This window comes from Amblyraja radiata, chromosome 37, assembly GCF_010909765.2.
Source record: "Amblyraja radiata isolate CabotCenter1 chromosome 37, sAmbRad1.1.pri, whole genome shotgun sequence".
In the NCBI taxonomy this organism is placed as follows: Eukaryota; Metazoa; Chordata; class Chondrichthyes; order Rajiformes; family Rajidae; genus Amblyraja; species Amblyraja radiata.
The window spans coordinates 18,198,322-18,223,131 of NC_045992.1; the positions used below are offsets into that span (position 1 = coordinate 18,198,322).

A 24,810-nucleotide genomic window follows, 5' to 3' on the forward strand; every position below is an offset into this window, starting at 1 on the left:
AACATTTTCGTGGAATTCCAAGGCGTATTTTGCACATCTTTGCTTATAAATGGTGACAGCTTCAAATATGCTTTTGCTGAATTAATCGGTTTATTGAATATTCCGAATTAACATAATACATGAGAACCAGGCCCTTCGGCCCACAATATCAGTGTCTAACATAATGCCAAATTAATGTAATCTACTCTGAAGAAGGGTGTCAACCCGAAACGTCACCCATTCATTCTCTCCAGCGATGCTGCCTGTCCCGCTGTGTTACTTCAGCTTTTTGTGTCTATCATCTTTAATCATCTTTAATCTAATGTACTTGCCTACCTGTGATCTCTAGCCCCCCCCCCCCCCCCCCCCCCCCCCCCCCCCCCACCCCCATTTCCATTTCATGCAGTGCATATTTGAAATATTCTTAAATGCCACAATCGTATCTGCTTCCACCATAAGTCCTAGCAACGCATTCCAGGCACCCACCTCTCTCCATCCCATACATCTCCTTTAAATTTTACCGCTCTCACGTTAAACCTATGGCCTCAAGTGATTGAGATTTCCACCCTGGGATAAAGATTCTCAAGTCTACCCTGTCTATATCTCTCAAAACTTTATATACCTCTGGTCTCAATTTCTGATGAACCAGAGAAAACAATTCCAGTCTGTCAAGCCTCACTTTGTAGCTACTGGGCCCTATCCCATGCATGGCATGGAGGTTTTCATTCTGTTAAACCTCTTCTGCACCCTCTCCGAAGCCTCCACACCCTTCCTGTAATAGGAAGAGCAGAATTGAATGCAAGACTCCAAATGCAGATTGACAAAAGTCAGAGAGAGCTGCATCGTGACATCCTGGCTTGGAGAACCGTGAGGCCCCTCTGACCCTGATACACTTGTGGGAAGTGACCCCCGGGGGTAAATTTGTTGATTCTAGAACTTCAAATAATAATGTTTAAAAACAGTAAAAAAAACAGTTTAAAATTTCCCCTTTGTCGGTTGCTTTATTGTGGTAGAAGTGTAAACTCAATTATTGAACAAATCAGGGTGAGGGTACGTTTATTTACGAAAAGTTGACAGGGGTAAACGGGACGAAAAACGTTGGGAACCCCTGCTCTAATAATGAAACATCTTAAATAAATCTAAAGTAATTCCTAAGAACACAGCAAGTATGATAGTTGATGTCTCTAATTTCAGATAACCCTTGCATTCCCTCTCTCTCCCTCCGTCCCTCCCCCACCCCAGTCGTTTTGATAGTTTCACTGTTCTTATCCCTTCGTTTTCACCTCTTCCTCAGCCAACAATGGACCATTGTGGGCTCTTTGGTCATCAGAGTAATCTCTGCTTTGTCCCGTAACTTTTAATACCTCTAGTTACCCACATCCACGAACATCAGTCTGAAGAACGGTCTCGATCCGAAACGTCGCCTATTCCTTTTCTCCAGAGATGCTGCCTGACGCGCTGAGTTACTCCAGCATTTTGTGTCTCTCTTCGGTGTAAGCCAGCATCTGCAGTTCCATCCTACACACAATAATTGCTGTCATCTCTCTCAGCACCCCGGCTTTCAAATATCTGTCTGGCACGTTCACCACGGACCCCTTCTATATCTGGTGATTCCTCCCAGCGCGCTATCGCCAGCACCCATAAGTATGATTTACCAGCTGCCCTGTAGTGCCTGCATAAATTCGACTATTTTTAACCTCTTTTGATTTCAATGTAAGGATCCGCATGCATTTGATATAATTGATTTGATCCACACTGATACACACTGCACCAAGATGCCTGCAGTCCGTCTGTTTTTTTCTTTTTTGTTGTTGTACTTTTGTCCTGTTTTGGTTGGTCTTTGGTTTGTTAGGTTGTGTATGTGTGTGGGTGGGGGGAGAAACATGTTTTTGGTCTCTTCCTTTGGGGGAGGTGCGACGTTTCTTGTCGTATCCCCCGTATCCGTCTCCGCCGAGGCCTAATGGTGGAGCTGGCGGCCGCGGAACTGGGGCAGCGTTCCAGCGGCAGCGGTCCGACTCCGGAATGCGGTGTTCCGACAGCAGCGGCCACCCGGCCTCGGTGCTGGGGCAGCGGCAGCGGCAGCGGCCACCCGGCCTCGGTGCTGGGGCAACGGCAGCGGCGACCTGGACTCGGTGCTGAGGCAGCGGCAGCGGCGACCTGACCTCGGAGCTGGGGCAGCGGCAGCGGCGACCTGGCCTCGGAGCTGGGGCAGCAGCAGCGGCAGCGGCCACCCGGCCTCGGAGCTGGGGCAGCGGCAGCGGCGACCTGGCCTCGGTGCTGGGGCAGCGGCAGCGGCGACCTGGCCTCGGTGATGGGGCAGCGGCAGCGGCGACCTGGCCTCGGAGTTGGGGCAGCGGCAGCGGCGACCTGGCCTCGGAGCTGGGGCAGCGGCAGCGGCGACCTGGCCTCGGAGCTGGGGCAGCAGCAGCGGAGACCTGGCCTCGGTGATGGGGAAGCGGCAGCGGCGACCTGGCCTCGGAGCTGGGGCGGCGGCAGCGGCGACCTGGCCTCGGAGCTGGTGCAGCGGCAGCGGCGACCTGGCCTCGGAGCTGGTGCAGCGGCAGCGGCGACCTGGCCTCGGAGCTGGGGCAGCAGCAGCGGTGACCTGGCCTCGGAGCTGGGGCAGCAGCAGCGGCGACCTGGCCTCGGAGCTGGGGCAGCGGCAGCGGCGACCTGGCCTCGGTGATGGGGCAGCGGCAGCGGCCACCCGGCCTCGGAGCTGGGGCAGCGGTAGCGGCGACCTGGCCTCGGAGCTGGGGCAGCGGCAGCGGCAGCGGCGACCTGGCCTCGGAGATGAGGCAAGTGTTCCGGCAACAGCGGCCACCCGACCCGACCGCGGGCCCAGTGTCGGGAGCTCGCAGGTCACAGGTTGCGGACCTGTTCTCCAGAGCTCCCGCAACAACAGCTACGTCCGCTGGACTGGAGGGCGGCAGCTTCGGCAGCTTCGACCACCCTGGGCCGCGGAGCTGAACCGGCCCGTTCGCGGAGCTCGGATTCAGCAGCGGGACTGACATTACTTACCATAACCCGGCGGGGTCACAACATCTGAAGCCTGGATCGCCTCGGCGCAGATGGAGAACAAGAAGGGATGAGACAAATACTTAAGACTTTTGCCTTCCATCACAGTGAGGAGGTGCCTGGTGAGCTCACTGTGGTGGATGTTAATTTGTGTTTATTGTGTGTTTTTGTCATTTTGGTACTATATGTAGGACTGCAAGGCAACAAAATTTCGTTCAGACCGCAAGGTTTGAATGACAATAAAGGCTACTTTGACTTTGACTTTGACTTTGACTGATCCAGGATCACTGGCACAGAAACTTCACTGCCCGGTTTAAAGTCTCCGATGAAGGGAGTTCTCCCTCCGATAGCGTGTCCCACTGCCTCGCCATCAGTTCCTTACGGCCCAGGACCGGATTTCAATAAATGGCTCTTAACATCATCGCTCCCTCCCTTATCAGCACCAGTTTTAAAGCTTTGGATGCTTCGTAATTTCCTCGCACATCTCGGAACAAACAGCCCCCCGACATTAGATTCAAATAAATAAATATGGAAACGTTCACCACAGATACGGGCCCTCATGGCCCAGCATGTCCATGGCGACAGTGACGTCCTCTACGCCAATAGGATTTACCCGTTTTGGTCCGTACCCTTCCATTCTTTGCCAGAGAGTCGAGTCAAGAGTATTTAATTGTCATAAGCATTTGATAAGGTCCCACATAGGAGAATACTGGGCAAAATTAGAGCACATTGTATTGGTGGTAGGGTGCTGACATGGATAGAAAAGTGGTTGGCAGACAGGAAACAAAGGGTAGGAATTAACGGGTCCCTTTCAGAATAACAGGCAGTGGGTTACCGCAAGGCTAGGTGCTGGGACCGCAGCTGTTTACAGTATATTTTGATTATTTGGATGAAGGGATTAAAAGTAACATTAGCAAATTTGCAGATTACACAAAGATGGAAGGCATTGTGAACTGTGAGGAGGATGGTATGAGGATGCAGGGCGAATGGACAGGTTGGGTGAGTGTGCAGATGCATGGCAGATGCAGTTTAATGTGGATAAATATGAGGTTATACACTTTGATGGCGAAAACAGGAAGTTAGATTATTATCTAAATGGTGTCAAGTTGGGAAAAGAGGAAGTACAACATGATCTGGGGTCCTTGTTCATCAGTCACTGAAAGTAAGCATACAGGTACAGCAGGCAGTGAAGAAAGCGAAAGCGAATGAAGTTGGCTTTCATAATAAAAGGATTTGAGTAAGTGAGCAAATAGGTCCTTCTGCAGTTGTACGGGGCACCAGTGAGACCGCACCTGGAGTATTGTGTGCAGTTTTGGTCTCCAAACTTGATCACATTGAATGGCGGTGCTGGCTCGAGTGGCCGTATGGCCTGCTGCACCTATTGTCTGTTGTCTATTGTCTATTCTTGCTATTGAGGGAATGTGGCGTAGTTTCACAAGGTTGATTTCAGGGATGGCGGGACTGTCATATGTTGATTGATGCGAGCGGCTGGGCTTGAATACTCTGGAATTTAGAACGATGAGAGGAGATCTTATTGAAACATATAAGATTATTAAGGGTTTGGACACGCTAGAGACAGAAAACACGTTCCCAGTGTTGGAGGAATCCAGACACAGGGGCCAAAGTATAAGAATAAGGAGTAAGCCATTTAGAACAGACGAGGAAACACTTTTTCTCACAGAGAATGGTGAGTGTGGAATTCGTTGTCTCAGAGGGCGGTGGAGGCCGGTTCTCTGGATGCTTTCAAGAGAGAACTTGATAGGGCTCTCAAAAAATAGCGGCGTCAGGGGATATGGGGAGAAGGCAGGAACGGGATTTTTTATTGGGGATGATCAGCCATGATCACATTGAATGGCGGTGCTGGCTCGAAGGGCCAAATGGCCTATTCCTGCACCTATTCTCCATTCTATTCTATTCTATTCAGAATAAGTCGTAAGCCATTTAGAACGAGAATGCGGAAAATCATTTTCACAAAGAGATTTGTGAGTCTGGAATTCTCGTCCCCGTGGAGGTTGGTTCGCTGGATGTTTTCTAGAGAGAGTTAGATAAAGCTCTTAGGGAGAGTGGAGTTAAGGGATGTGGAGAGAAGGCAGGAATGGGGCACTGGTTGTAGATGATCAGCTATGATCACATTAAACGGCGGTGCTGGCTCGAAGGGCCGAATGGCCTACTCCTGCACCTATTGTCTATTGTCATACAGTGGCACGACAAAATGGTTACTTGGAGTCGCAGAATAAACCTGAAAAGACAATACTCAGTTAAAATTAAAAAATAATGAATAACCCCATAAATAGTGTCCAAAAGCCAGAATCCGAGTGCAGCTAACATAGCCCATAGTTATTTGTTGTTTTGTAGAGATTGATAGCCTAATGGGTGTTGGGAAGAACTTGTCACGCTAGGGGGTGTCGGATTCCCCTGCGTTTCAGTCTTATTCGTACACCACTCCATTAACCAGGTTTGATTGATTACAGGAATCTATGACCCGCTGTTTATAATATATATCTATATATATATCTATATATTAAAACTATGTGGCTGTGTGTGTGTGTGTGTGTGTGTGTGTGTGTGTGTGTGTGTGTGTTTCTGCCTGGCTGTGGTTGTGGGTGCCAGCCTTTGATTCGTTGCTACGCCAACACCACACGCAGAAACGCCAAGATTTTTTCCATTTCTGTAGAGATTTCACTTTTACATCCACATATCCACTCCTGATTAAATTTTGTCGTGTTTATGTACACATTTTTAATAACATCCTTCTCCCCCACAAAAAATGTTTTTAAAAAACAGCTCTCACCCATAGAATGTTGGTGAACGTACAATCGTGTGATGTCACAATGCCCAATGCTCACAGATGTCCAATAGGAATGGATCCATTTACAACAGCACCAGCCCCAGCCCTAGCCCCCCCCCCCCCCAACCCCGCAGCCTGTGTCGAAGCGCGTCATCACGTGTGTGGGAATAGAGAAAGAGGATTGGGGGTGATAGGGAATGGGGAACAGATGGACTGCCCCTACCCCTCCCCCTTCCACTCTCCCTCCGCACTATCACCCCTCTCTCCCCCCACCCCTCTCCCCTCCCTCCACACTCTTCCCCCTCCCTCCCCCACCCCATCTCCCTCCTCCCCTCCCTCCCCACCCCTCCCCCTCCCCCGCACCTCTCTCCTACTCCCACCCATCTGTCCTCCCCCTCCCCCATCCCTCTCTCCTCCCCCTCCCCCACCCTTCTCTCCTCCCCCTCTTCATCTCTCTCTCCTCACCCCTCTCCCTCTGCACCCCCTCCTCCTCCAACCCCCATCCCTCTCTCCCCCACCCCCTTCCCTCTCCCCCTCCCCTCCCCACCCCCTTCCCTCTCTCCCCCACCCCCAGCCCCCACCCCCCATCCTTCCCCACCCCTTCCCTCTCTCCCCCACCCCCTTCCCCCACCCACTTCTTCCTCCGTCATCCACACTCATCCCCCTCTAAACCCCTACCCATCTCCCTCCTCGCCTCCGTCCCCCCACCCACACCTCTCTCCACACCCCTCCTCTCCTCTCCTCCCCCACCCCTCCCTCCTCCCCCTCTCCATTTCCCTCTCCTCACCCCTCTCCCCCCACCCCTCTCTCTCCCCTCCATCCCCTCTATCCCCCACCCCTTCCCCCTACCCCTCTGTCCCTCTTACACCACTACCCCTACCGCTCTCCCCCTCCCTCCCCACTCTACCACTTCTCTCCCTCCATCCCCCACCCTCTCTCTCCCATCCCTCCCTCTCCCCCCACCCCCTTCCCCTACCCCTCTCTCGCTCGTCCACCACTCCACCCTACCCCTCTCCCCCTCCCTCTCTCACACTTCCACCATCTCCCTCCTCCCCTCCCTCCCACCCCTCCCGCACACCTCTCCCCCTCCAATCCCTCTCTCCTCACTCTCCCCATCCGTCTCTCCTCTCCCTCCCTCACCCCTCTCTCCTCCCCCTCTCCATCTCCCTCTCCTCACCCCATTCCATCTCCTCCACTCCACCCCCCATCACTCTATCCCCCACCCCCTTCCCTCTCCCCCTTCCCTCCCACACCCCCTTCCATCTCACCCCACCCTCCACCCCCCAATCCCCCCACCCACTTCCCTCTCTCTCCAACCCCTTCCCCCTCCCCACTCTTCCTCCTCCAATCACACTCATCCCCCTCTACCCCCTACCCCATCTCCCTCATCGCATCCGTCCCCCCACCCCCACACCTCTCTCCCTTCCCCCTCCCTCCCCTCTCTCTCCCACCCCTTCACCCTTCCCCTCTGTCCCTCTTCCACCACTCCCCCTACCGCTCTCCCCTCCCTCCCCACTCTTCCACTTCTCTCCCTCCATTCCCCACCCTCTCTCTCTCTCCCATCCCTCCCTCTCTCCCCCACCCTCTTCCACCTACCACTCTCCTCTTCACCACTCCCCCTACACCTCTCCCCTCCCTCCCAATTCTACCACTTATCTCCCCCCACCCCCCATCCCCACCTCTTCCCATCTCCCCCCCACACCCCTCTCTACCCCCCTCCCTTCCCACTCCCTTCCCACTCTTCCCCCTATCTCTGCTCTCCACCTCCCTCCACATTCTTCCCCCTCTCTCCCTCCTACCCCTCTCTCCCTCCCTTCACACTCTTCCCCCTCTCCCTCCTCCCTCCCCTCCATCCTCCCCTCCCTCTCTCCTCTGCCCCCCTACCCCACTATCCCCCCTCCCCCACCCTCTCACCCCTCCCCCACCCCTCCTCTCTCCCCCACTCCCTCTCCTCGTCACCCCTCTCTCTAATCCGCTTCCACTCCCAACCCCCATCCCTCTCTCCCCCTCTCTCCCCAACCTCTCCCCCCAACCCATCTCTGCATCTTCCACCACTCCCCCTACCCCTCTGCCCCACATCCCCACTTTTACCCTCCCCCTCCCTCACCACTCTTCCCCCTCTCTCCCTCCTACCCCTCTCTCCCACCCTCCCCACTATACCCCTCCCCCCTACCACTCTCCCCCTCCCTCCCCACTGTTCCCCCTCTCTCCCTTTCCCCCTCTCCCTCCACCTTCCCCCTCCTCCCTCTCTCCCTCTCTCCCCTTCCCCCACCCCTCTCTCCACCCTCCCTCACCCCTCTCTCACCCGCTCCCCCACCCTCCTCTCCTCCTCCCCTCCCCTCCTCTTTCTCCCCTCTCCATATCCCTCTCTCCTCACCCCTCTCCCTCCTCCCCTCCCATCCACTCTCTCCCCCCTCCCCTCTTCACCCTCATCTCCTCCCACCCTCTTCCCCTTTCTCTTGCACCACTCCCCACTACCCCTCGCCCACCCCCTTACCCCTCTCCCCCCTTCCTGCCCTCCCCGCTCTCCTCCCACTCCCCACTCTCCTCCCCCTCCCCATCCCCATCACTCTCCCCCTAGCGCGCTCTCCTCTCCCTCCCCAATCTCTACCCTTTCCTCCTCCCCCTCTCCCCTCCCTCCCCTCTTCTCACCCTCCCATCTCCCACCCCGTCTCCCTCTACCCCCCTCCCCCCGCCTGTGTGTTTGGGGGGTGGTTAGTGTGAGTGTGATGCCGCAGACCCCCCCCCCCTCCCCCCCGCAAACGCGCGTGTGTGTGTGTGCGCGCGCGCGTGTGTGTGTATGTGCGTGTGTGTGTGTGTGTGTGTGTGTGTGTGTGTGTGTGTGTGTGTGTGTGTGTGTGTGTGTGTGTGTGTGTGTGTGTGTGTGTGTGTGTGTGTGTGTGTGTGTGTGTGTATCGGATATAAATTTAGACGGTTGGTTCGTAAGTTTGCAGTTGACAACAAGGTTCGGCCACAGTATACAGTGAGATTTAGATCAGTTACAGAATTGAATGAATGAATGAATGAATGAATGAATGAATGAATGAATGAATGAATGAATGAATGAATGAATGAATGAATGAATGAATGAATGAATGACTGAATGAATGAATGAATGAATGAATTAAAGAATGAATGAATGAATGATTGAATGAATGAATGAATGAATGAATGAATTAAAGAATGAATGAATGAATGAATGAATGAATGAATGAATGAATGAATGAATGAATGAATGAATGAATGAATGAATGAATGAATGAATGAATGAAAGAATTATACTTTATTGTCAAATGTACCTATAGTACTTAGGTGCAGTGAAATACTTTGTTTTGCATATAACCTATGCAGTATATAATTATCTCCACGTGTTGGCGCCGAAAATGTTACAAAACTACCCAACAGTCTTATCCTTTGCCTGCCGGTCACCGAAATTAGACAAACATGCTAGATAAACTCAGCGGGCGAGGCTGCATCTATGGAGAGAAGGATTGGGCGTCGTTTCGGGTCGAGACCCTTCTTCAGAATCAGACCAGTATCTTTGCTTCAGACTGATGTGGGGCGGGAAAAATATAAGGAAAAGGCGGAGACAGTAATAGAAACATAGAAACATAGAACATAGGTGCAGGAGTAGGCCATTCGGCTTCGAGCCTGCACCGCCATTCAATATGATCATGGCTGATCATCCAACTCAGTATCCGGTCGGCTTGTGGGAGAGCTCGGCAGGGGAGGGGAACGAGGGAGAAAGCAAGGACTATCTGAAATTGGAGAAGTTAATGGTCATACCGCTGGGGTGTAAACTACCCAAGCGAAATATGAGGTGCTGTTCCTCCAATTTGCGCTGGGCCTCACTGGCATTGGCGGAGGCCCAGTACAGAAAGGTCGAATTTGGAATAGGAGAGGAGTTGGTGCTGAACCGCCGGGAGATCCGGTTGGAGGGTTGGGCGCACTTAATAATAATAATAAATAATTTTATTTATAGAGCACTTTAAAAACAACCACAGTTGCAACAAAGTGCTGTACATCACTAATCATGGACAAAAAATTAATACACAACAATAATAACATTTAAAGAAAGAGTAAAAAACATTTAAATTAAAAAAAACTTTAAAAGCACTAAAACAGGAGCAAAGTCTCAAGCATGGTCAAAAGCCAAGGAATATAAATGTGTTTTAATACTGGATTTGAAGATGGACAGTGAGGGGGCCTGTCTGACGTGCAACGGCAGGGTGTTCCAGAGTGCCGGAGCAGCAACAGAGAAGGCTCTATCCCCTCTGAGCTTCCGCTTAGACCTCGGTACCTCCAGGAGCAGCTGATCAGCTGATCTGAGGGGCCGGGCAGGAGCGTATGGATGGAGCAGTTCAGAGAGGTAAGGCGGGGCGAGCCCATTTAGAGATTTAAAAACAAATAAAATAATTTTTAAATGAACTCGAAAGTGCACCGGGAGCCAGTGGAGGGAGGCCAGAATTGGTGTTATGTGCTCCCTCTTTCGAGTTCCGGTTAAAAGGCGAGCAGCAGCATTCTGAACCAGCTGGAGACGAGCCAGTGAAGATCGAGCAACTCCAAAATAGAGTGCGTTACAGTAATCCAGCCTAGATGTAATAAAGGCATGGATTAGTGTTTCAAAATGCTGCCGCTCGAGAATGGGCTTCACCTTTGCCAGCTTCCTTAAGTGAAAGAAGCTGGACTTAACCACCGCGCCTATTTGATGATCTAATTTAAAATCACTGTCCATCCTAAAACCCAGGTTCAAAACTGTTGGCTTCACGTACCGTGCCAGTGGACCCAAATCAACAAATGGAGGTTCACGGCAGCAATTGGGATCAAACAATATCACCTCTGTCTTCTTTTCATTAAATCCTAGAAAGTTTAGGGCCATCCAGGACTTAATGTCCTCAAGGCATGACAGAAGTGATTTTACAGAAAAGGCGTCTTCCTTCCTCAGCGGCATATAAAGTTGGCTATCATCAGCATAACAATGAAAAGAGATGCCATGCTTTCTAAGAATGGAACCCAGAGGAAGTAGGTATAGTGAGAAAAGCAGGGGCCCTAAAATTGAACCCTGTGGAACCCCATATGACAGAGGAGCGGAGGGGGTTTCAAAACCAGCAAGGCTTACACACATGGTTCTGTCTGCCAGATAGGACCTGAACCATCCCAGGGCATTGCCACAGATGCCCACTAGGTGCTGTAGCCGATATAATAAGATACCATGGTCCACTGTATCAAAGGCGGCAGATAAGTCCAGCAGGACAAGAACCACACAATTACCAGAATCATTAGCTAGGAGGATGTCATTAAAAACCCTTAGCAATGCTGACCCTGTGCTATGCATAGTTTTAAACCCAGACTGGAAAACCTCCCGAATATTATGCTCGTCCAGGAAGAGTTTTAGCTGAGCATAAACAACGTTCTCCAGTATTTTAGAAATATATGGCAATTTTGAGATCGGTCTAAAATTGGCCAGAACAGTTTGATCCAGGCCAGGTTTCTTAAGTAGTGGTTGCACTACTGCATGTTTAAAACTTACGGCGACAACCCCAGAACACAAGCTGCTGTTGATAATGGCAAGAACCGACTGCCCTATACTGGGGAAAACCTCTCTAAAAAGATGAGGAGGGACCGCATCACAAGGGGAACCTGATGGCTTAATATGGCAAACCACATCCTTTAGACACGACAATGTCACAGGCACAAACGTATCCAACACCGCCAGGCATGGGACCGAAACAGAGGGGTCAGAGGCAGGAGCCCTTAAGGAAACAACCTTATTAATAAAAAAAGTACAGGAAGTCATTGCACATTTCAGGTGATGCTTCCAGACAGACAGGCTGTGGGGCATTTAGAACAGAGTCAATGATTTTAAATAGCACACGTGGGTCGTGACGCTTAGACACAATAATGTTTGACAGGTATTCTCTTCTGGCCTCTTTAACAGTGTTCTGGTAATGACGCCAACAGTCCTTTAGAATTTGAAGTGAAACCTTAGCCATTGTCGTTTTATTTCACGACAAGGAAAACACATCTTGCAGTTAATTATCACCAATAAATGTAGCCGAAGGGTTTGAAAGGTGTAAAATCCTTAGCTTCCCAAAAATGCAGAGTATTCCTGAACTATTCGCCGGCTAGACATATGTTTGCTATTAATAACGGTTAAAGAAAATATTGCACAACGTGGGGCTCGAACCCACGACCACGAGAGATTAAGAGTCTCATGCTCTACCGACTGAGCTAGCCGGGCATTGCTCAGACTTTTTCAGTGTCTCATGTCACGAGAATCATCGTCTCAATACACCAAGGATCTACCTCTGGTAAGAATGGTTGTCTGCGGGTGTAGAAGATAATCACAAGCGAGACGTTAATTAAATTTTCGTTCGGCCCAAGCGGAACATCTCACTCTTTCCCCGTTTAAATGTTATCGTCCATTCCTCTCCCATTTATGTAGCTGAGCTACATCCCGCCGTGTACCATGCACGACACCGCCCCGTTCTGAAGGGTGAGCTACATCCCGCCGTGTACCATGCACGACACCGACCCGGTATTTGAGTGGAAACCGGTGTACATGCTGTCACATGCAGGCAGTAAGACCGTAAAAGAACACCGGAGGTTAAAGTTGAACCTTGATTGAGCGGCACTGACGGCTGCGTCACGAACAAAAGCGTTGGAATAAATCATACATCTATGACCGTTGATTTAAATTTTTGAGTCTTAAATACCATTGCCGAAACCCGGGATTGAACCAGGGACCTTTAGATCTTCAGTCTAACGCTCTCCCAACTGAGCTATTTCGGCTACTTTACCACTGCTGAATGAAACTCAATTCACTTCCAACTCATGAATCCGGCCATAGCCGTTCACCTAATTCTCCGTCAATTTTATATAACACACCGTGTTCATTACATGTGATAATCCCGCAGCTGAACATTTTTGTCATTTCGGAATACAGATCTCACCAGACAAGAGAAACAGAGAATTCTCGCCATCTTCCACCTCAGTCCTTGACCGATGAAGACTGTCGTCAGGTCACTGAACCACACGCCCTGTAAACGTTGCAACTTCAGGGACAGAGGCGGAACAGATGAGGTTTTCTCATTGGTCTGATCGATGCTCAAATCCCAGATCACAACTTGTTAAAACAGAACAGAAGCACAATGATCGGAGGACGTCTTTCGGCCCTCGAATATCTTCCGTCGAAAGTATGCGCAATCATTGAATGTCACCTGTGACACCTTTCTAGCCCATCACTATCCCACGCAACGTGGTCACAAACAATGTGTGTAGCAAAGTTCTGCAGATCTGAAGAAGGGTCACGACCCGAATCGTGACGTCACCCATCCTTCTATCCAGAGATGCGGCCTGTCCTGCTGAGTTACTCAAGCGTTTTATTTTTAATTGTCTACTATATCGACTTACTGATTAAACTTAAAGGTAGATAACGTCTAGTAAAGTCCGATTAAAGATAGTTGAAAGAAGGACTACAATGAGATAGATGAAAGGTCATGACCGCTCTACAACTGGTGAGAGGACGGACCAGTTGCCTTAAAACAGCTCTGATATATCATCTACACATTCCTTGTCGAAGTCATTCCTAACTTCGCACCTGGACGTCCGTCGCGGTGAGTTTTATTGAAGCACAACAGTGGACTCTGCACTCAATTAAACATGTCTCTTGTTGATGCAGGAAAAATGTACCCGATGTTGGGGGAGTCCAGAACCCGGGGTCACAGTTTAAGAATGAGGGGGGGGGGGGGGGTGGTATTTTGAGAGGTGGGGACACCCCCCCCCCCCCCCCCCCCCCCGCATGATTTGTGACCTGGACGCTACTGTCAGCCCCAGGTCGGCTCGCCTGCCCCACACTCCGAAGACGTGCAGGTTTGTAGGATAAGTGCTTCGATAAATTGTACATTGTCCCTAGTGTGTCGGATGGTGCTAGTGTCCGGGATGATTGCTGGTCGGCGCGGACACGGTGGCACAAAGGATCTGCAGCGCCCAGCTCGGCTCGCCTGCCCCCGGAGTGGCTGAAGTGCCCAGGTCAGCTGGCTTGCCCGAGGTCTGGCTTTAGCGCCTAGGTTTCCTGCGTGCCCCGTGACTGGCAGTGGCGCCCATGTCGGCTGGCATGTCTGGTTGTAGCGCACCGGTCGCCTATGTGACCCGGGAATGGCTGCAGTTCCCAAGTCGCATGCGTGCTCCGGAACAGGCTGCAGTTCCCAGTTCGCGAAATCGAATTGAAAACAATAATTCCTCTGCGGGCCGGATGAATTTAAGTTGCGGGCCGGATCCGTTTCGTGGGCCGGAGGTTGACGACCCCTGTCCTAGCCCCCCCCCCCCCCCCCCCCTGTTTAAAAACCGATTTCCGCCTATGCCTGGTGTCCCTGGATGGTGTCAAGAGAGGAGGAATAGAGACACGTGTTGCATCTACTACGGTTGCTGGGAATGGAATGGGAAGGGGATGGTTCAATGGATTATTTCATACAGCTCAGCAAGACTATCCCCGTACATATGCATATTCACCGTAGTCAGTACTGTATACACAGAACAACCTACTGAGTTAAATGCAAGAGGTGCCATTTTGGCGCCATTTTACAGTCGCAGCTGCAGCTGCCCGTTGCAGCCGTCACCTCCATTCCGGTTGTCCCGTAATCCCGTATCACTCTCCACACCTGCCCTGTTCAGCCATAGTTCCCCCGAGGGGCACCTCCCGCAGCCGACCTCGAGGGCGCTGAAGGTAAGTCCACTCGGTTCCTCCCCCACCTTGAGGTGGGTGGGAAGATATGTGTGAACTGTGGATGGAGCAGTACCTGGGGAAGGCGGAAAGGGGTGGAGATGAGAAGATGTGATTAGTGGTGGCATCCCTCAGGAGGTGACGGACATGGCGGAGGATAATGTGTTGGATGTGAGTCTGGTGGGGTGACAAGTGAGGATCAGGGGAACTGTCTAGTTGCGTCTGGGCGAACAGAAAGCAAGAGCAGAACCACGGGACACTGAGGTGTGAGGCTCTCCTCTATGAGAGAAGAGGAAAACCACCGTTCCTTGAATAAGGAAATCTCACCTATCCGAGTATGGGACACGTCGCCTCCTCCCGACCGATTTGCAGTCTGAAGAACCATCTCCATCCCTTTCCGCTTTTAGCAAAGGCCGTTCTCTGCACAACTCCTTGGTCCGATTTCCATCCCTTTCTGCAGATACCGTTTTCTCCGCAACTCCCTGGTTAACACGCTTCCCACCCAAACCTCCCCCTTCCCAGTTACTTGCCCCTGCATCTGCAGGAGATGCAACACCAATCCCAATGCCCACCCCCCCCCCTCCACCCCCCACCCACCCATCCCCATCTCGATTCCGTCCAAGGATCCCGACAGTTTTTTCAGGTGCGGCAGAGGTTCACTTGATCTACTGTATCCGTCACCCATTCCTCTCTAGAGACGCTGTCTGTCCCACTGAGTTACTCCACTTTGTTGTGCCAATCTCCCTCTCCCCTGGCATCAAGCTGAACAAGAGACTCGACCCGAAACGTCACCCATTCCTTCTCTCCAGAGATGGAGCCTGTCCTGCTGAGTTACTCCAGCTTTTATTCTTAATTGTCTATTTATATCGGGTTGTTACTTGCGAACAAGGCAACAAGGCGAATTCCTTGTATGTTTACATACTTGGCTTAGAAAATTCATTCAATTCAATTCATTGTGTGTCTATCTCCGGGGGCGCAACGGGCGAGTCTCAGCCGGGAGAACAGTCTTGCTGATCGCCGTCACTCTTTAGCCGGCAGATTCTTTAGCCGATGCTTTTAGATTGAAGTGTGATCGGAAGATCGGACCGAATAAATGTGGGAGATACACAGAGCAAGATAAACAGAATATTCAGCAACAGGGCTGCTGGAATAGCTGCAGGAAAAGGGTGATTTAGAATATTTATTTATTTATTTATTTATTTAAAAAAACATATTTTTATTAGGTAGTGTACAATAATATAAGATGAATAACATATTGCATTTCATGTACAACTTATTTTAAATTTAATAGTAAAAAAGAAGTGTAAGACAAACAAGAATTAGAGAGAAAGAGAATATTATATAAAGTAGTAATATTGTTAATTCGTGAAAAAATAGGGGGGAAAAAGAACCCATAAGGCCGTATAGCCCGAAAGAGGATATGAAATATGGTGATATGAAGGTGATATGAAATAAGAAAAAAAAGAATAGAGAAGAAAAAAAAGAAAAAAAAGAGAAATTGAAAGGGATATACCTACTTTGTATCTTTACCCACCCTTCAACCGGTTCTGAAATAGTTAATTTCTAGATAGATATAATTAGATAGATATAATTTAATTGCCACACAACCAAGGTCGGTGGAATTTGGGTTGCCAGCAGCGGTACAGTAATAAAGAACACAACCACAATAAACATTTTACACAAACATCCACCACAGCATTCATCACTGTGGTGGAAGGCACAGAGCTTGGCCAGTCCTCCTCCATTTCCCCCCGTGTTCGGGACCTCCACCCTCCACAGCCGTTGCTGCGGGCGTCCAGATGGTAAGGGACAAAGTCAAAGTCAAGGTGAGTCCAGGATCGGCCCTTCCCAACCAGAGACCGCGGCTTCAGGCTGGTGTAGGCCGCAGGCCGGCGGTCAAAGTTTTAAAGTACCTGCCGTGCCGCAGCCGGAAGCACCGCAGTCTGCAGGGCCGGCGGTCGAAGCTCCCCTCCAGGGGTGATGGTAAGTCCATGCCGCACCCGCGGTAGAAGACGGCCGCGGGCCGGCGGTGGAAGCTTCTTCTTCCCCCGGGTCCTCCACGAGGGATCCCGGGCTGTAGACGCCGCACCAGCTGGAGTTCTGCAGACTGCGGCTTCAGGCTGCCGGCTGCCGGCTGCCGCGGGCCAGCGTAACGGAGCGCTCCCCTCCAGCGAGGGCTCACCCGCTCCGCGCCGAGAGTCCACGCTGCGCCCGCCGTTGAAGCTCCGGGCGCGTCTCCGGGAAAGTCCGCGCCGATCCTTGCTGTTAGGCCACGGGGGAGGCGACCTGGAAAAAGTGGCCTCTCCATGGAGGAGGCGGCCGAAACGGTTTCCCCCTCACCCCCCCACACCACCCCCACACATAACACACAAAGAAACATTAATAACAGACTTGTAAACATACTAAAAAAAAAAAAAAAGTTGAAAAAAAACCCGACACGCTGCCGACAGGCTGCTGCAGTGCAGCGCCCCCTTTCTAAGGTTGTGTTGTACCACATGCTTGTAATAAATCGATAAAGGGGGACCAAATCTTTAAGAATTCGTCTGATTTGCCTGATAGGCCGAATCTCATATCTTCAAGATGTAACATTTCCGACATGTTTGAAATCCACATTTTGAGCGTCGGCGTGGGTGCATTTTTGAGAATTTAAGTATGTTTTTTTGCCGTTATTAAGCCATAACTAAGTAGACATTTTTGAAACGCAGTCAGCTTACATCCGTCTTCCATTGATCCGAAGATAATCAGTTCTGTATTGAGGTCCAATTTGATTTTAAATTGACAGTTTGGTTTTCGAGTAATATAATCTATGTAAAATTTTTAATTGAATTAAGTTATGTCTTACATTAATCGAGCATTTATAATTTAGATAATAAAAAATAATTTCATTGCCAAAACCTCTGGAACGGTGTATCCGAGCGGGACAGACAGCACAGTCATAACAACCGGATGGGGCAGAGAATAAGAAACGAAGAAAGAAAGATGGATAAAAATGGAAGATAGAAGTGGGAACGTGAGAAAAGAAAGCAAAGCCTGCAAACGGTGTGAGGTAAGAGATAAAAACAACGAAATTAGCACAAAGGAGCACACACGCTAAGAATGTTTCTGTCAGAGCAGAGTGGCGCAGCGGAAGCGTGCTGGGCCCATAACCCAGAGGTCGATGGATCGAAACCATCCTCTGCTATTCTATCAATGGATACTTTTGAGAAGATACCGTCAGTTCACACGCGTGCACAACGTTTATTTCGTTACATTTGGGGAAATACCTATTTCAACAAAAAGCTTGGCCTCATTGCATCATTTGAAGAGTTTTATTGGAGAATCGGTGGGTGACACCACGGTCCCCGTTGTGCTCGGCCGTTGACCAATCTATATTACTGAAAGTCTGATCTTGGTCGCTTTTGGCTCGCTGTGGTATGATTTCCGAGAGAACGGCGCCACCTACGGCCGTCATTTTTCACCACGTCGCTCAGAACCCCCCTCTGCCTTCCTGGACCGGAGGATTTTTCTTATCGATGAAAAATCAGAGATATATTAATGTTTTTGAATAATTTGCCATTCTCTCTGCTGCTCCTGCTGGAGGGAGGGGGAGGGACTACACAACCAGGAAGTGGTGTGCCTCACTGAGTCTCTGCAAGATGGAGTGAGCCAGGTGGTCACGTCTCTCTGAGCTCTGAATAACACTGAACACATGTCTACTCAACGGTGAGTGCCCTTAATGTGGTTAGAAAATGAAAATATGGTTGGTTTGAAATAAAAAGGCACTGCCTGCAAATGGTTGTTTTGGGGGTTTAGGTTGAAGTAAAACGGCACTGCCTGCAAATGGTTGTTTGGGGGGTTTGGATTGAAGTGAAAATGCACTGCCTGCAAATGGTTGCTTGGGGTTTTTGGGTATAAGTGAAAAGGCATTACCTGCAAATGGTTGCTTGGGGGGTTTGGGTTGAAGTGAAAAGGCATTGCCTGCAAATGGTTGTTTGGGGCGGTTTGGGTTGAAGTGAAAAGGCACTGCCTGCAAATGGTTGTTTGGGGTGTTTGGGTTGAAGTGAAAAGGCACTGCCTGCAAATGGTTGTTTGAGGGATTTGGGTTGAAGTGAAAAGGCATTGCCTGCAAATGGTTGTTTGTCTAAACTTGACAACTTCCTGTTTGCACTATATTGATTTTAGATAAAACGCTACCACTTACGGCTGGGGTTTTTGGCCATCTTAGTCACCCTCTGCTCATCAGGTGCAGATGGGTCTTCCCATCAATGAAAAACAAAAGTGTTATTAGTGTTTAAAAAATGTTGAGAATCTCTCTCCTGTCAATCACGCCATGAAGGCCACTCCTTTTCCGGTGGAAGGGAGAGGGATTATAAAACCCGGAAGCGTGGGTGTGGCTCAGGGAAGCATGGGGAGGCAGAGGTCACGACTGTCTGAGCCGAGAATCAACTGAACACACTGAATGTCTATTGAACTGTGAGTGTGGTGTTTTGTGTGGTTTTATGGTGGTTTTTATGGTGGTTTCACCCTGCTTGAAGTAGTATGAAACTGCATTTGAATGTGGTGGCCTTGCACCCTGGTTGAAATGGTATGAAACTACATTTGAATGTGGTGTCGTTGCACCCTGCATGAAATAGTATGAATCTGTCCTTGAATTTGGTGGCCTTGCACCCTGCTTAAAGTGGTTGGAAACTGCACTTTAATCCGGTGGCCTTGCACCCTGCTTGAAGTGGTAGGAAAACGAACCTGAATATGGTGGCCTTGCACCCTGCTTGAAGTGGTAGGAAAACGAACCTGAATATGGTGGCCTTGCACCGTGCTTGAAGTGGTATGAAACTGCACTTGAATTTTGTGGCGTAGCACCCTGCTCGAAGAGGTATTAAACTGCACTTGAATTTGGTGGCCTTGCACCCTGCTTGAAATGGTATGAAAATTGATTTGAAGTTGGTGGCCTTGCACTCTGTTTGAAATGGAATTTCAAGGAATAGCCGTGAGTCAACTGCCAGCCGACCAGCCGTGAGTGAGCTGCCAGCACATCAGGCTTGAGGAACTGAGCTGCCACCCCAAGAATCCATTTGGCCCACAATGTCCATACTAGCCCTCTGGAAACCAGTAGCCCATGCAGCCAACAACACCACCGCTCCAGAAAGCCCCCCCCCCCCCCACCCCCACTGGCCACCAATATTGGAATTGGTGGAGGTGGAATATTGCGTCGGGAGACCAGCTCTCCCGTGTGAACATGGAACCCAACGGGTCTCACTTAGTCTAGTTAAGTCATAATATTCTCTGCTGCATGAAGCTGCGTTCTGGTCATAAGTGATGGGCGTTGAATTAGGCCATTCGGCTCATCAAGTCTAGTTCGCCATTCAATCACGGCTGGTCTATCTCTCCCTCCAAACCCCATTCTCCTGCTTTCTCCTCATAACATCTCCCCATCGTGTTGAACAGGAAATGGTGGAGCCAATGGTTCAGCTCCTGTGTTCTTCATTGGAACTTTGATACAGAGATAAACACGTTCATGTTCAGTAGCAAAGAGAGTGGGGGAGTGGGGAATGGGTAGAACAAGGGGAGTATCTCTGTTAATCACTGTAGGGTGGTAGTCTACGGGACAGGTGGTGGGAAATGGGATGCGCGTAGATAGGCAATATCTGGTCGACATGAAAATAGTGGGCCGAAGGGTTTTTGTTCTGGAGGAAGTCTATGACGGCACTGCGTGTAAGAAGGAACTACAGATGCTGGTTTAAACCGAAGATAGACACAAAAAGCTGCAGTAACTCATTGGGGCAGGCAGTATCCCTGGAGAGAAGGAATGGGTGACGCTTCGGGTCGAGAACATTCTTCAGACTTCCCCATTCAGTCACCCATTCCACCTCTCCAGAGATGCTGCCTGTGCCGCTGAGTTACTCCAGCTTTTTGTGACTAATTTCGGCACTCGGTGTAAACCAGACATACGGCAGGCCACACAATACAATACAATACAATACAATACAATACAATTCAATTTATTGTCATTTGGACCCCTTGAGGTTCAAACGAAATGTCGTTTCTGCAGCCATACATTACAAAACAAAAAGACCCGAGACACAACGCAGTCTACACAAACATCCATCACATCGTTGTGATGGAAGGCAAAACAAACTTATCTCTCCACTGCACTCTCCCCCCGATGTCAGAGTCAGAGTCAAAGTCAAAGCCCCCGGCTGGCGATGGCGATTGTCCCGCGGCCATTAAAGCCACGCCGGGTGATGCAAGGTCGCACACCGGGTCTAGTTGTTAGAGCCCCCGGCGTGCGCTCGCAAAGTCCCGCGGCCATTCCAAGCGGGACGATGGTGTAAGGCCCCGCTCAGGTGCTCTTCAACCCCGCAACTCGGGCGGGAGAAGTCGCCGTTGCAGAAGCCCCGAAAAGCGGTCACCCAGCAGGGACCCGCGGGCTCCCGGTGCCGCCGTCCGCCAGACCCGCAGTTGCAGCCTCCGAAACTCCGGGGGTCGGGCCGCAGCAGCGCTCCACCACAGCTCCACCCGCTCCGGACTCGGCCAGCCCCGTGACGGTGAGTAGTCGGCAGCTCCGCAGCTGGAACCCCAGGTCGTTCCTGTTGGAGGCCGCTCCACGTTGCAGCCCCAACGACAACGGAGACCCCACAAAGAAAAGGTCGGGTCACCCGTGCAGGGGAAAGATTTAAAAGTTACCCCCGTGCCCCCCCCCCCCCCCCCCCCCCCCCACCCCCCCCCCCCCACACATACCCCAACAAATAAAATTACAAAAACTACATAAAAACGAGACAAAAAATAATAAAACACAGACGGACTGCAGAGGCCGCTGCTGACGAGAGTCGCGCCGCCCACCGAATCCCGAACACAGTCCTGCTGCTGCTTGTGATAGCAAATACAGAATACGACTCGCAGTTCCGGTCACATGCGTTTAGAAAATGAAAGCGCCTCTTTATTAAATAATTCAACACGAGCATGTACTTGAATAAGTAACCGGATCGCGGAAGAAGCCGAGACCGCAAAAGACAAACAGTGAGAAGTGAATGTTTGAAAGTTGCAGATTTTTGGTCAAAGAAAATCTAAGGCTATTCACATGAAATTCTGCAACGTTATGTAACTAACCCACAAACAACACTTTTCCCCACTTTCCTCTTCGACTTGCATCCACCTCTCCTTCTCCTTTTCCTTCTCCCTCCCCTTCAAACTACATATATTATGCTGCTTCATAAGGAAAAGCATATGGCGGTTCCTCGTTAGTATAGTGGTTAGTGTCCCCGCCTGTCAACACTTTTCCCCACTTTCCTCTTCGACTTGCATCCACCTCTCCTTCTCCTTTTCCTTCTCCCTCCCCTTCAAACTACATATATTATGCTGCTTCATAAGGAAAAGCATATGGCGGTTCCTCGTTAGTATAGTGGTTAGTGTCCCCGCCTGTCACGCTGGAGCCCGGGGTTCGATTCCCCGATGGGGAGAAAAATTTCGTGGTTCTAAACTTAACTGGAAATTCAAGGCGTATTTTGCACATCTTTGTTTATAAATGGTGACAGCTTCAAAATGCTTTTGCTGAATTAATCGGTGTATTGAATATTCCGAATTAACATAATACATACAGTACATGAGCTCAGAAACAGGCCCTTCGCCCCACAATATCAGTGTCTAACATAATGCCAAATTAATGTAATCTACTCTGAAGAAGGGTGTCAACCAGAAACGTCACCCATTAATTCTCTCCAGCAATGCTGCTTGTCCCGCTGTGTTACTTCAGCTTTTTGTGTCTATCATCTTTAATCATCTTTAATCTAATTTAATTGCCCACCTATGATCTCTATCCCCCCCAATCTAATTTTATACAGTGCATTTTTGAAATATTCTTAAATGACATTAACGTATCTGCTTCCTCCACCACTCCTAGCAGCGCAATCCAGGCACCCACCTCTCTCCATCCCACACATCTCCTTTACCGCTCTCACGTTAAAGCTATGGCCTCAAGTGATTGAGATTTCCACCCTGGGATAAAGATTCTCAGTCTACCCTGTCTACATCTCTCAAAACGTTATATACCTCTGGTCTCAATTTCTGATGAACCAGAGAAAACAATTCCAGTCTGTCAAGCCTCACTTTGTAGCTACTGGCCCCTATCCCAGGCATGGCATAGAGGTTTTCTTTCTGTTAAACCTCTTCTGCACCCTCACCAAAGCCTCCACATCCTTCCTATGATAGGAAGAACAGAAGTGAATGCAAGACTCCAAATGCAGATTGACAAAAGTCAGAGAGAGCTGCATTGTGACATCCTGGCTTGGAGAACCGTGAAGCCCCTCTGACCCTGATACACGGGTGGGAAGTGACCCCCGGGGGTAAATTTGTTGATTCTGGAACTTAAAGTAATAATGTTAAAACAGTAATTTAAAATTTCCCCTTTGTCGGTTGCTTTAGGATGGTAGATGTGTAAACTCAATTATTGAACAAATCAGGGTGCGGGCAAATTTACTTACGAAAAGTTGACAGGGGTAAACGGGACGAAAAACGTTCGGAACCCCTGCTCTAATAATGAAACATCTTAAATAAATCTAAAGTAATTCCTAAGAACACAGCAAGTATGATAGTTGATGTCTCTAATTTCAGGTAACCCTTGCATTCCCTCTCTCCCCCCGTCCCTCCCCCACCCCAGTCGTTTTGATAGTTTCACTGTTCTTATCCCTTCGTTTTCACCTCTTCCTCAGTCAACAATGGACCATTGTAGGCTCTATGGTCATCAGAGTAATCTCTGCTTTGTCCCGTAACTTTTCATACCTCTAGTTACTCACATCCCTGTATCTCAGTTTGAAGTACGGTCTTGATCCGAAACGTCGACTATTCATTTTGTTCCAGAGATGCTATCGGGCCCGCTGAGTTACTCCAGCATTTTGTGTCCCTCTTCGGTGTAAACCAGCATCTGCAGTTCCATCCTACGCACAATAATTGCTGTCATCTCCCTCAGCACCCCGGCTTTCAAATATCTGTCTGTCACGTTCACCACGGACCCCTTCTACATCTGGTGATTCCTTCCCAGCGCGCTATCGCCAGCACCCATAAGTATGATTTACCAGCTGCCCTGTAGTGCCTGCATAACTTCGACTATCTTTAACCTCTTTTGATTTCAATGTAAAGATCCGCATGCATTCGATATAATTGATTTGATTGATCCTGTACCTGCAAATGGCCTTGTAATCGTCAGTATGCAGACACTTAAGATCACTGGCACAGAAACTTCGTTGCCCGGTTTAAAGTGTCCGATGAATGGAATTATCCCTCCGGTAGCGTGTCTCACTGCCTCGCCATCGGGCCCTTACGGACCAGGACCGGATTTCAATAAATGGCTCTTAACATCATCGCCCCCTCCCTTATCAGCTGGGTGGCATTGTGAACTGCGAGGAGGGTGATATGAGGATGCAGGGCGCTTGGACAAGTTGTGTGTGTGGGCAGGCGCACAGCAGATGCAGTTTAATGTGGATAAATATGAGATTATACACTTTGATGGCGAAAACAGGACGTTAGATTATTATCTAAACGGTGTCAAATTGGGAAAAGGGGAAGTGATCTGAGGTCCTTGTTCATCTGTCACTGAAAGTTAGCATGCAGGTACAGCAGACAGCGAAGAAAGCGAATGGCATGTTGGCTTTCATAACAAGAGGAGTTGAATATTGGAGCATATAGGTCCTTCTGCAGTTATACAGGGCCCCAGTGAGACCGCGCCTGGAGTATTGTATGCAGTTTTGGTCTCCAAACTTGATCACATTGAAAGGCGGCGCTGGCTCGAATGGCCGAATGGCCTACTCATGCACCTATTGTCTATTGTCTATTGTCTATTCATGCTATTGAGGGGGTGCAACGTAGTTTCACCAGGTTAAATGCCGGGACGGCGGGACTGTCATATGTTGATAGATTCGAGTGGCTGGGCTTGTTTGTACTTTGGAATTTAAAAGGATTAGAGGAGATCTTACTGAAACATATAAGATTATTAAGGGTTTAGACACGCAAGTGGCAGGAAACATGTTCCCAATGTTGGAGGAATCGAGACACAGAATAATTGGTAAGCCATTTAGAACGAAAATTAGGAAAAACATTTTCACATAGAGAGTTCTGAGTTTGTGGAATTCTCTGCCTCAGAGGGCGATGGAGGTTGGTTCTCTGGATGCTTTCAAGAGAGAGTTCTATGAAGCTCTTAGGGAGAACGGAGTTAAGCGATATGGAGAGAAGGCAGGAATGGGGTACTGATTGGGGATGATCAGCCATGATCACATTGAATGGTGGTACAGGCTCGAAGGGCCGAATGGCCTATTCCTGCACCTATTGTCTATTG

The 24,810-nt window shown here is 49.8% G+C and overlaps 1 long non-coding RNA gene and 3 other non-coding genes across 4 annotated transcripts; 2 read left to right on the forward strand and 2 right to left on the reverse strand.

Moving 5' to 3' along the window:
• Positions 1 to 3,984: 3,984 nt before the first annotated feature.
• LOC116966480 lies at positions 3,985 to 24,042 on the forward strand. Its single transcript, XR_004410034.1, has 3 exons — positions 3,985 to 4,002; positions 5,397 to 5,399; positions 23,942 to 24,042. It is a non-coding gene; the product is annotated as an uncharacterized LOC116966480 (long non-coding RNA).
• On the reverse strand, positions 11,952 to 12,026 carry trnak-cuu. The gene has a single exon. It is a non-coding gene; the product is annotated as a tRNA-Lys (tRNA).
• trnaf-gaa lies at positions 12,505 to 12,577 on the reverse strand. The gene has a single exon. It is a non-coding gene; the product is annotated as a tRNA-Phe (tRNA).
• trnam-cau lies at positions 17,617 to 17,688 on the forward strand. The gene has a single exon. It is a non-coding gene; the product is annotated as a tRNA-Met (tRNA).
• Positions 24,043 to 24,810: the final 768 nt, after the last annotated feature.